Below are 13394 nucleotides of genomic sequence, written 5' to 3' on the forward strand. Positions count from 1 at the left end.
AGATCCAAGATTAGAATTGGAAGTCCCTGACGAGGAAGGGGTTGCCGATTGCCGACGCATAGTGGATGAGATCTCAGTAAGAGACCTTGACCAAACAGACGAAGAAGCTTTCTAGGACTCGACAAATAAGTTGTTAGAGGAAAACGCAAACGAAGAGCTTTCTAGTAGCTCAAGTCAGAACATCAAACAGAAGGATCGACGGGTAATCTACTATGATTTTTCAAACCAAAACCCTCGAAGACAGCGTAGATATCGAGATAAACGCATAAAAAAATGAAACAAGACATGAAACTTGACTCAACCAAAACAAAAATGAAAAAGAAGAACACAAAAAAACCACAAATGGAGAGCATTTCCAAGAAAGCAACAAAGTTGTCCAAAATGGAATGCAAAAACAAATACAATGAACTGAAACGAGCTTTGAAGGAATTTTGGACAACAGAAATGGGAACCGATGAGGAATCAAACGATGATAAATTCAATGCACCTTCTCACTATAAGAAGTATACTATTCAAGATAGCAAAATTGTGGTGCAGAAACCCAAACGAGATCCCAAAGAGACAGGAACTTCATATGATGGGCCTGAAAAAGCCAAATGCATCAACTTAGTAGAACCAGGCGAGGAACCTAAATGGCATACATTGCCACGGACCTCACTGACGAAGAAGAGCGACTTCTGATAGATACGTTCAAACAATACAAAGATGTCTTTGCATGGTCATACAAAGATCTAAAGGAGATATATCCTGAGATCTGTCAATACACGATACCCCTTAAAGGTGATGCTAGACCATGCAGACAACGTCCTTACACATACAATGACTTTGGCCAAGAAAATTAAGGAAGATATAGACAAACTGAAAGATGCAGTGTTTATCTACGAGATTGAACACACCGATTGGGTGTCCCCTATTGTGGTAGTACCAAAAAAGAATGGCAAACTGTGTGTGTGTAAACCTCAAACAAGTAAATGCAGCCACCATTAGGGACAACTATCCACTGCCAATAACGATCATGTTATTGAGAGGGTAGCAGGGAAAGAGGCCTATAGTTTTTTGGATGGGTTCTTAGGCTACTATCAGTTGACAATTAAAGCAGAAGATTAGCATAAGACAACTCTTGCAATAGAGTGGGCTATATTTGCATATAGGGTAATGCGTTTCGGCCCCACCAATTCCCTTGTTACTTTCCAAAGACTAATGAGTCATGCACTCAAGGAATATCTTAGAGAATTTCTAGAGATATGCATGGATGATCTTTGTGTTCATTCTCATCTGAGAAGTGACCCCATAACGCATCTAGGGGAAGTCTTTGAAAAGTGCAAAATGTATCGTATTTGCAAAAATGCGTCTTCATGGTAAGACAAGGTAAAATTTTGGGCCACATTGTGTCCAAAAATGGAATTTTCCACTGATCAAGGAAAGGTACAAATAATTGCTGCACTACCAAGACAAACAAAAATGAAAGAAGTGCAGGCATTTATGGGGCATTGTGGGTACTAGAGGCATTTCATATATATGTATGCTGTAATAGCTGAGCTGTTGTATACCCTCATTGCTAAGTTTGAATGGACAGAAGAATGCGAGCAAGCTTTCCACAAATTGAAGCAGCAACTAATTTCTGCTCCAATTTTGCAAGCCCCTGACTGGAGCAAAATCTTTCATGTTCATGTTGATGCATCAGCCTATGCCATAGGATGCATATTAGACCAGCCAGGAGAGAAGAAAACGGATTTTCCCATTTGCTACTCTAGTCGATAGCTAAACAACACAGAAAAATATTATACCACTACGGAAAGAGAAGGTCTGAGAATGATTTATGCTGTCAAAAAATTTAGACACTACCTTCTTGCAAATAAGTTTGTTTTCTTCGTGGATCACCAAGCACTGTTATATCTAGTAAACAAACCTTGCAACACTGGAAGAATTGTTCGTTGGTTTACACTATTGCTCGAGTTCGACTTCACGGTAGTCGTAAAAAAGGGGACTACACACATACAAGCAGATCATCTTTCAAGATTGTTCCATGGGGAAGCACTTGAGGGTATCGATGATGATCTTCCAGATTCGTATCTGTTTAACGTTGAAATGGTTCCAAGGTAAAGTAAAGAGGTCATTCCTCTACTCACAATCGTGTCATTACAGGTAGAAAGACAACCATCAATTATACATCGAACACAAAATCTCCAGCTTTTAGGATGATTGTACAAGCACGATAAGGATGCGATTTTGAGACTATGTGTACAACCCGAAGAATCCGACTACTACCTCAAACAGGCTCATATACAAAATACGGGGTTTCACAATGGAGAAACACAAACATGCCAACGGCTAAAGAGACAAGGAGTTTACGGGGGGTAAAACATGGAACATAGTGTCCATACATACGTAAAATCATGTGATATCTGTACAAAGCAACCTCCAGTGGAACATGCCACCCTGTTTCGACTGGTACAAGCACCCAAATGGAGTACTCACATATTTGAGTACTTAAGAAACAAGACCTTCCCTAAGGTATGGGGCAAGGCAAGAATGAAAATTGTAGAAGAGGAGGCTAAATACTATCTACTAATTTCCAACCAACTGTATAGGCGGGGAAAAGATGAACAACTACAATTGTGTGTTATGGAAAGCGAATAGTATGTTATCCTAGAACAAGCGCATGCAGGTCATCCAGGGGGACATTTCTCTACTGATAAAACGGAAAAGCTAGTGCTACACTCAAGCATATGGTGTCCAATCCTGTTTAGGGATACAGAAACCTATGTCAAACAATGTGATGAATGTCAACGCACAAAACCACCCCTATGGAGAGATGAAATGCCATTAAGGCCAATGATGGGGGTACGCGCATTTACCAAATGGGAGATCTACTTTATTGGTCCCATCATACCTCCGAGATACAACAGGTCGCACGCACAATATATCATAGTGGCAACAGACTACATGACAAAATGAGTGGAAGCAAAGGCAACACAAAAAAATGATGCATGAACAATAGCTCAGTTCCTTTTCGAACATATCTTTACAAGATATGGTCTACCCATTGAAATAGTGAGCGATAGGGGAACACACTTTCTAAACAACATCATTGAAAGCCTCCTTGACGAATTCAGGTGGTTCATCGCAAATCAGCACTGTCACCCGCAAGCTAACGGGCAAGTAGAGAGTACCAACAAAATCTTATGCACTATACTCACCAAAATAGTCAGTGACTCAAGAAATGATTGGGATCAAAAGCTACACACAACATTATGGGCTTACGAAGTAGCTTTTAAAACTTCCATCGCGACGACTCCCTTTAACCTGGTGTTCGGGATTAATGTGATTCTACCCATGGCATTCTTAATCCAAACCCTACGAGTTGCAACACAATTAGGGTGGATGGGCCACGAGCTATCGGAAAGACTAGACACCCTGGAGCAATTAAATGAAACCAAAATGAGAGCGATAGTTGGGACATATGCTCAAAAAAAACAAATGAAGGCTTTCCATGATCAACATGTGATTAGCAAGGAGTTCTGAAAAGGGGATTATGTTTTAATGTATAGCCTCAAACAACACTCCAAAAAACTCAAAAAGCGAGGGATGGGGCCTTTTATAATACATGATATATCATAAAGCGGCGCCATCAAGCTTGCAACATTAGCATGTGAGAAGATGCCTAATTGGACGAGTGGCTGCAAATTAAAGAAATATCTTCTTCCATTGACACCAGAAGAACTCGAAACAATACATGCAGTAGAACAGTGCAGAAGTCAAGCACATGACATTCGGGAATAGGCACAGCAGAAAGCCAAAATCAAAATATTAAAGCGCAAGGAGCGAGCAAACTTTCAGAGAAATGCACAACAACACGATTGTATCGATACTATTCTGATAGCATCCATACAAATGGAGGCTACATGGTTAGGTGGCATGGATCTACACATTAGGTTACAACTTCCTGATGGCACCACCGAGCGAGCATTAGTGGACACTGAGGCAAGAGCTAATCTTATTAACTACTCCACTTTCAGAAAACTCACAAGGGAACCTCTAACGCCAAACACGATAGGGTTCAAAGTGGCAAACAAAGGCACGATGGACAGTCTAGGACATGTAAATTTACCAATCACTGTTGATGGAACAATTTATCCTCATCCATTTCATGTGGTCGAGGACCAGGATCTTAACAAAGCAGTTATTTTGGGAGTGCCGTGGATGCGCACTTATCAAGCCACGCCAAACTGGTAGGACAATACTTTGTGGCTTAGACAAGAGGACCAATATTTCGCCACACCTTTTGTACAAACAGACCATGTATGGGAACCTCTACAATCACCACCTACTCCAATTCGGCGATATCCTCCAACCGTGGTCATGAAAATATGGGTTAAAAAATCCATCATGCAAACCAATCCAAAGGAATTATGGATACCAAAATGACAAAGCAATACAAGATAGCCTACATTGCCTCAACAAAAATCCGACCTCGACAGCTTTTGTCAGGCAACCTAGGCCAATTCAACATCAACATCGACAACCAAAAGATGTCAAGTAGGTATGGAAACCAAAACAAACTCGCCCACAAGATGTCTCTTCAAGGGAATCCACACCAAAGCAATTTCAATGGAGACCAAAACAAAGCCCTCAATCAAAACAACAAGTAGGATCACAACTTCTGCAGGTCATTGTCAAACACAAGGCACGTCTTCTACAATTACTACTATTCGGACCACGTAGCTTCAACGTAACCTCGCCATCAACAACCACTGAACATATTGTTCGGCACCCTCTCTTGCACAACATTTTGTTTCCCCATGCATATCCTCCATTCTCATCATAGAGCCATACTATACGGCTATGCATAGACACATACTTTGTTCCCATGCACTCTAACACATGTTCGTCTGGGACGAATCACTTTAAGAAGGGAGGAAAATGTAGCAGGATTATCATTTTGTATATATTATTATCATATCATTTCTTTGCTTTGCTTTTCTTTTTCTTTAAAACAAGCTTTTCAGAGCCTTATAAACTCTTAGCCGGCAACAATCATGAGCCATGCCGACACCATCTAATACCGGCGGGTTAAGAATATGTATGTATGAGAGATTACACTTAATTTGGCTAAATTTTGGCCATCTAATAATAATTGTAGATAATTTTCTTTTACTAAAAATCTAAAAACAACAGATAATCAACAAAAATTGATGAGTCAAGCCAGGAAAGTTGGAATTGACTTTTGAAAGCAAACGGCAAAACTTCAAAGCAAGGGCTTCGAACATGGCAAATATGAAAAGATTCGACACACGATGGATTTTGAGCCAACTTCTAAAGGATCAAAACTGCAGATTGAACGTCATTTGTCGACCGAATATTAGAATGAAGAACGGTTCGAATTGCAAGTGACATGAACAAGATATGATGAGTGGAGGTAAGTAAGACTAGGATAATATAGTCAAATGGGGCAACATAAGCTCATTTGCATTCAGAGAGAGAGAGAGAGAGAGAGAGAGAGAGAGAGAGAGAGAGAGAGAGAGAGAGAGAGAGAGAGAGCCACAAAAGCATAGGGTTTTTGGCTTTGTTTTTGCCTGTTGCGACTACTTCAGTAGCTCTTACTACACCAGATTCAATAGGTATGATCATTAACCCTACAAGAACATTTATGTATGCCCCATACTGCATCAACGTTGCCAAAACAACAGATCAGAGCGGCACAAAGTCACAAAATTTGCAAATCGTCATGGCCAATGGGGGACTTCAAAACTCATCCAAAACCAAAAACCTTTCATCAGTAGACCCCAAGTAGTTGGCAGAATCAGGCAAGGCAAAAATAACTGCAAAAGGTGGTGGAACATGGATCGCGATCCATGTTCCTTAAACCCTAAAATCAAAAAAATTTGTACAGAAGCATCCACAGGTGGCCATGAACAACCTCCCCTAGCTGGATTTGCAAAATGCTTCCCAACATGGATCGTGATCCATGTACCTTTTTGCCAAAATCAGGGGAGGAGTGGTTCACTAGCCGGGGATGCAGAAATATGACCGCTGCTACAGAAATAATCACAAAAATTGCTCTTAAAATCATCAAATCCTCTTGGTTTGCTACCTTCAGACTTCAAATGGTCTTTTGGCCATTTTCAAAGAAAAATGGTATGATTCCAGAAAAAAAAACTCATGGAAAGGAAAAATGGTATGATTTCAGAAAAAACTCATGGAATAGGGCTAGGAGCAAAGTTCTTAAGGAGTTTTCATTTGCGGCTTTAGCCAATTGGGAAGCTTCACACTCTCCTCAAAGCCTATCATCAAGGAGATGTAACTTAAGGGTGTTTTTAGGATCAAAACCAAGCAAAAGATTACCTGCAAAGTGGTGCAATTTGCCTAGATCAATTTTTCCCCTCACATGGATTCAGATTCTGGTAGGATTTGACAGGGAGCTAGGCAAAGCTGTGATTTAGAGGCACAAATCATCGGGAATCGAGGGAATAACAGATATCACGCAAAGGATGTGCCCAAAAGTGGTTCTAAAAAACAGATCTGGTCAAGACGGAAAAAACATATTCATAAACTGGAAAATGGGGTAAACTAAGAAAAAACATGTCCAAATTTGAAAATATTTCACCAATGTACTAGGAAGACCTATGGGAACATATGTGCAAAGAACCTGTATCAAAATTTCTCCCAACATGGATTGCGATCCATGTACCTTTTTGCCCAAACAAAGAAATATTCATACCATTTGGCCCAATATGTTCAAAAAAGCCAAGCCATGAAGTTTCAAGCCATTTGAATTCCAAAATCCACTTCAAAATGCCAAATTTCTCTAAATCTGCAGAAGATTTCCAAAAATTAGCCTAAGTACCAAACCAATGATCCAAATCCCAAAATTTTTGGACCAAGGCACCATCTAGATGAACCCTACCAGATGGTATCATCAGATTTTCAAGATATTGTCCAACATGGATCGCAATCCATGTACCTCAAACCCTAAATCTAGAGAAATTTGCAGAGTAGCATCTCCATATGCCCAAGAACAACCTCCCCTTGTTGGATTTTCAAAATGCATCCCAACATGGATCACGATCCATGTACCTTTTTGCCAGAATTCATCTGTTACACTATACCCTTGTGCCTATAGTAATCCTAGATGCACAAGTGAAATTTGGTCAAATTTGGGGTTGTTTTGACAAAGTTATGCTCATTTTTATTTTATTGTCAAAGTTTGCGTTTTCTTCAACTTTCCGCCGACAGTTCTGATCAATTGCTAAACCCTGCTTCCAATGCTAAACTGACCACAGGATGCCTTGAAGGAAAGCACAAAGGGAGTGGGAAGCTGCATCTTATGAGATAACAGATATCTCCTCAAATGAGAAGGCTTGTATCACCGAATAGGTACTTGAAGGAATACCGGCTAACATATTCATTGGAAGATTTCAAGCCGCGGACAGAGAAATAGTGAAGACCAGTATCTTCCCAAGGGAAATGTGGACACTACACCAAAAGCCAGAAGTACAAGCAGGGGACAAATGCCTACAATTGGATAGCTTCCTACGATTACTGCCCTAGGGAATGGACTTCAGACGAGCTCATGAACTCATAAGCTTGATTCAATACAATTGGGAAGCCACTCTCACTAACAAAGATGGGGCAACAGTCATGGCTAAGATCACAGCAGAAATGATCAATGAAGCTCTCCATCTGCAGCAAGGGACGCACAATCTATTGCAAAAGACAAAAGCAATAGACAACGACAAAACTTTCCTAAAGCAAAGAGGCCACAAGTTGACATATCAGGATTTGATCTACTTAGAAACCGAATTGCCTTTGTGCCTCATATCGCAACACTTCAAAGTACAGAAGCCACCAAGATACACGGAACCGCTATTGCACATGGAAGTAGTAATGGCAATGGACTTAGCAGAGAGAAGAGTGGTCAGCTGTGACTTCGGAAATTACCTCCTTGACAACATCGTCGAAGCAAATCTAAAGGGGTACCAAAAGAGCAAGACCTTCATGAATGCGAGACCAATGCTACACGAATTGCCTTAGGGGTAATTGATGATCTACCACCCACAGAAGCGCAGATAGGTCTGATTCACAAATCTAAAGAGCAGTAAGACCTGTGGCCAGACCATCCTCTAGGCCGCAACCAAAAGCTAAACAAACAAGGCAAAGCGCAACCAGAAAGGACACTGACAGCAAAAAGACAGAGTTAGATGCTTGGAGTAGCCAGGAAGTTGGGTCCCAACAAAGAGATACCCTTCGGAGTACCAGTCTTCAGAAGAGGAGCATGACAGCCAGTTCTCTCTGGGATATACAAGATTGAGGAAGAGAACAGCCCGCATGGCAGAGGCCATCCCATTTACTCAAGCAAGGAGAACAATGGAGGAAGCGCAGGCGTTGAGGAAAATGATCCGCCAATAGAAGCATGAAGAAAAAAGAAGTCAAGGAACAGAAGCTGATGATGAGAAAAAAAGAAGAAGAAGAAGAAGAAGAAGAAGAAGAAGAAAACGTTCCGTTGCTATGCACGCAGACAATAGTTCAGAAACGGATTAAGCAACGAAAAAGACAAGAAGCCGAGGAGAATCGAGAAATTGCCAGCGCCATGCGGCAACGGATCCATAACGAGCTCAAATGAGAGATGGAGCTAAGAGAGAAAGAAGAGGCAAAGAGACCACGCGTCAATGATCTCGAATCATTTGAAAAATCCACTAGGACCAAGGAAGAGGAAGATAACTCACAAGGGAAGGTAGAGCACGACACGCTTGACCATCATGGTCAGGAATTTGATTCTCCCAAGGATAAGGAAGTACCTTCAGAGACTGCAAAACAAAAAAGAGAGAAAAAGTTATAGACCTCTCTGAGCAAGGAGCAGAGAAGGTGTAGTCAAAAGAAAAGACAGATCTGGAAATGGAGGCATCACAACCAAAGCCTACCACAATTTTAGCAGCTATAGAAGAACTAAAACTGAAGGAAAAAACGACTGATGAGGCTGGGACATTAGATCAGGGTCAAAGAAGCCAGCAAAAACCAAGATCGCCTTGATCACAAGCTGTAGTAGAGGAGGGAGCAAAAATCATCAAGTCATTCGACATTGATGCTCATTTAGAGCAGATCAAGCTCCAGTTCCAATGCCAAAGGGTTCTCTACAACCTGCGCGAGCTAGAGTTGGAAGATACCAAAAGAGAGGCGTCTAAGGCAACTGATAATACCTTGCAGCTAAAACAAAGAATAGAGGAATTGGAGAATGCACAGCTACAACTCCAATCCAAGTTGCAAAGAGAACAGGAAAATGCAGCCTACTATTACAAGGAGGTGCAACATTTTAATGAGGCAAACACTACCCTCCAACTCGAGCAGCAACACCTCAAGGAGTAACTAACCAAAGAAAGGGAATAGAATGAAAATCTGCAAGAGTCATATGCTGTGGTCAGCAGGACTCTGACCCAGCTTTTAGCCATACAAGAGACTCCCACCTCCTCGACCGTGACTGCTAGATCAACCTCTGTGAACCAAGAGGTTCAAGATCTAAAAGAGGCCCTTGCTCAAGAAAAGTGTGATAAACAAATCATGACAGCAGGACATAGGGCATTGCAAAAAGCCAAATACAAGTAAATTGAAGAATTGAGGAAGCAGTTGGCAGAGGCACGGGGAGATTTGGAGACTCTAAGGGCAATTCAAGCAAAGCCTCAAAAAACAGCCCCAGTGGACTTTTGAGCAAGAAGCAGGATTTGATCAATCCACATTCGAAGCTCACCAAATAGATGTGCCAACTACAAGCACTGGAAAAGCAGCAGAGGAATCTGCAGATCCAGCCGCGACATCCATCTCAGATTCGGCCAAGGAAGAAATTCAATGCTGGATCTTAGAGGTCAAAGATCCCTCGCACAAAGAATACCCGCAGTATGATTTGAGAGTGTTGGAATCAGTTGGGCTACTCATGATCACTCCAGATGAGGTGGTAAAAAACCTCGGGCATGAGCTGATCGCCCTGACTCTGATGCGGTAGGAGGCTAGATTGTGGTAGCGAAGAATGCTACTTGACCTTGAACCAATCAGCCAAAGGGATTACAGGGATGTTCCTGTCTCACTGCAATAAAATTACAGACCATTATTGACAATCAACCCGTATTGCAAAAGAAGTGGTTTGAGCAACGACCAACATACGAAACCTACTACAGGAATGCTTCGCAGCACCTCAGGATCGACCCAACTTACTGTCCCATCAACAGACGATGATCCAAGGACAGCTTTTACTCTTGGCAAAGCAAAAGGCCAACGGTATTAAACTACCCAGTTATAACAAAGCCAATCAATAACAACCCCCCATCAGAGAAATATATGGTTCAGACACTCAATGGGGTCATTAACATGATGAAGGAGATCTCGGATATCGCATTCCAAATGCTTGTAAAAATTTCCAAGATGCTAATCACCTGCATAACAACTTTCAATGATATAGAGGCAGTGGAGCATCCCTGGCAGATTTTTGTGGAAGGCACAAGAGGGCTTTGCTGAAACATGGAGGCAGAAATCCCAATCAAGAATGTCATCATGGGATTCTATGCAAGAGTCCCGCTACATGCAGACTTTTGAGGAGGCATTCATGACCGGATTCTTCAGGTGGACTCCTCCATATTCAATCCCATGACAAAAGATCTGCCAGCACGCCATATAGCATATCAAAGTACTCTCAACACTAACCCTTTCAAAGAGCTAGCGAAAAAAGTGGAGATCGAGGCAAGAGTGCAGAAGTTCAGGCACCTCACTGCAACACTAGAGAAAAGACAGTAGATTGCACTCAGAGACAGATTGCATGAGGACGTGCAATGAATAGGAAGGGGGGAATGTTTGGTGGGGACACAACGAACTGACACGTAACAAGCAGATGTACACCAAACCCTGTAATACTCGCTCATTTTTTTGAACGAAGCAGTGTAATTCAGCTAATGAAGATTCGTAATTGTAATATATTTTGGCATAGCCTCTTAGCTTCTCTGAGTCTACACCCCTTGTAAGTGGCCGAATGGCCGCGGGAAAGTTCCCTTAGCCTTTAAGTCAAAACCCTTAGTTTTAGACTAAAGGATATCATTAGCTTGAGAGAGTTTTGAATGTTTATCATGAGAAGCTTCTTGCTGCTACAAGTTGTAATCCACTTTTCTCCTGGATTGGTAATCAAAATTCATTTTCAAATAGCACATTGTGTTCCTTGTCTCTTGATCTACAGTTTAAGTATAACCATTCTCAATTCTGATGTGGTTCGCAATGCTTTGTTTGTGAGCTAAATGCATTGATTTGAAGGTCTAAATGGTTGTTTTTTGATGTTTCGACCATGGATAAGTGTTTCTATGCTTAAGGGAGACCTTTTCGTATAGTTCTGTTTCAACTTTTTGCACATTTTTTGTGATAGATTGTGATTTATGTACCTTCCCAGATGGTTGTAGAACTTGGTAAGATTGTGCCCCTAGGTGTTGTAGTACCTCTCCTTAAGTATCGTTGCATTCCGAATTCGTTTGGATGCCGAAAAGGCGTGATGACCTAGAGCGGTGAGATTGGACACATACTGATTCTCTGACTAGGAAGTGGTTGATTTGCTTTTTTCGTAGTATGAGTAGCCCTCTGAGTTCACTTTGGTGAGATTGACACTCTCATTAAGTCTCCATGCCCATCCCGAGTCGCTTCCTTGCATATTGACTTTATGTTAGTACAAAAAAGCTATGCTGTAGACGTCCGTCGCGGTGACCCGCTAACAAGCACCTCACTCTCACTAGCTAGAGGCTGCTCCACCCATACACATTCTCTTGCTTCTCCCCTTTCTTGCATGCACCACACTATGCACGCACACATGCATCCACGCACATGTGCACTCACAGAAAAAGAGGTAGTAACTATCACAACTTATGACAAGAATACACCCAACATGATGTTTGCCACCTTACATAGACACATGCATTCACGCACATGTGCACTCGCAGAAAAAGAGGTAGTAACTATCACAACTTATGACAAGAATGTGCCTACATACACCCAACATGATGTTTGCCACCTTACATAGACACTATGAAAATCGAGGTAGTGTTTCAGTTCTTGCAACACCAAAACTAGAGATCTATATAACTTAGCATTCCTTCATGCAAACACCTTTTAACTCCAAAATGGAGACAAAATAGCACCCAAAATGAAAAATTGGCTACGAAAGTACAATCTAGAGGACTATACAAAGGATCACAATGCATGATCTTCCATTAAAGTTGCCAAAATGAGAGAGCATTGTCGATGCCTCACAAAAGCGCACGTGCACGTGTGTGCATAGGTTACATGTAGACAACATATGGAAAAAGAATACGATTTCTGGTTTAGGGAAGAAAAAGCTTTAAATATTGATCATGATACATAGGTATGCCATCAACAAACCATAGAAAAATCACTTTGCAGAATCATTTAGGATAAGGGTTTCCTCTATACCTGTCACCATCATAGCCAACAATCAAAAGCATGTTAGTCAGTGGAAGACATGTGTCACAAAAGAAGCCCACATGTTATAGATGTCAACCATAAACACCATGCAAATTAAAATCCTTATAGTAGGAAGTTGGCACCTGAGTAGTGTTCTCCATGGCTATTGGGTTATGCTGAATGTAAGAAAAAGGACCCAATAACTTCTCTGTGAAACCAAGAGTATTGCTATCATGCACACACAAGCACTTGTAGGTAGTATATGTCTCTACTTGCACCAAGTCCAAAAACATGACTTCTTTTAAATCCATGGCTATGCATGTAAAAGATGGTGGCGGAGTGGAGCCACATCCCAACCAAGCAGAACCAGACGACGTTTTTACGGGGGCTACCGCCTGTAGGTGAAACCATATACCTGGAAGTCGTATCTGCCAAGTAGTGGGGTATGTTTTATCATCACACCCATAAATGATGCCCCCCCACACGGTTTAGACATGCAAAAGATGATAAATCCTCAAGCCTATCAGGCCTTCTCATTTTTTGTTAATGGGAATCAATATCGTCGGAGGAGTATCATATGGACAAAGAGAATTTCTCAAAATATCGGTGCATAAGCCCGTGTTGTAAGAAACAAGCGTTAGTGGGCTTATATGTGTATCCCTCCATCCAATCCCACACTAGGGACAGAGAGGGGGCACTAGGCCCCCTCCCTTAGGGGTCCTAATGCCCATCATTGAGAGAGAGATGGTGCAAGAGTACCTTCAGATTACAAGTAAAATTGGAGGAACAATACCCATGTAGGGTCTGCCTGATCAATCTCCATAATTTTTTTTTCAAACCCATTTCTACAAAAAGCAGCTACTAGCCGATGAATGTCATTATAGGATTTTAAGGTATCCGAGTTTTAGAACAAAATAGGTTTTAGTTGTGACAGGATGACTTTGTGGGCCCAG

This window comes from Adiantum capillus-veneris, chromosome 4 (genome assembly GCF_014529385.1).
Source record: "Adiantum capillus-veneris isolate H3 chromosome 4, ASM1452938v2, whole genome shotgun sequence".
NCBI lineage: Eukaryota > Viridiplantae > Streptophyta > Polypodiopsida > Polypodiales > Pteridaceae > Adiantum > Adiantum capillus-veneris.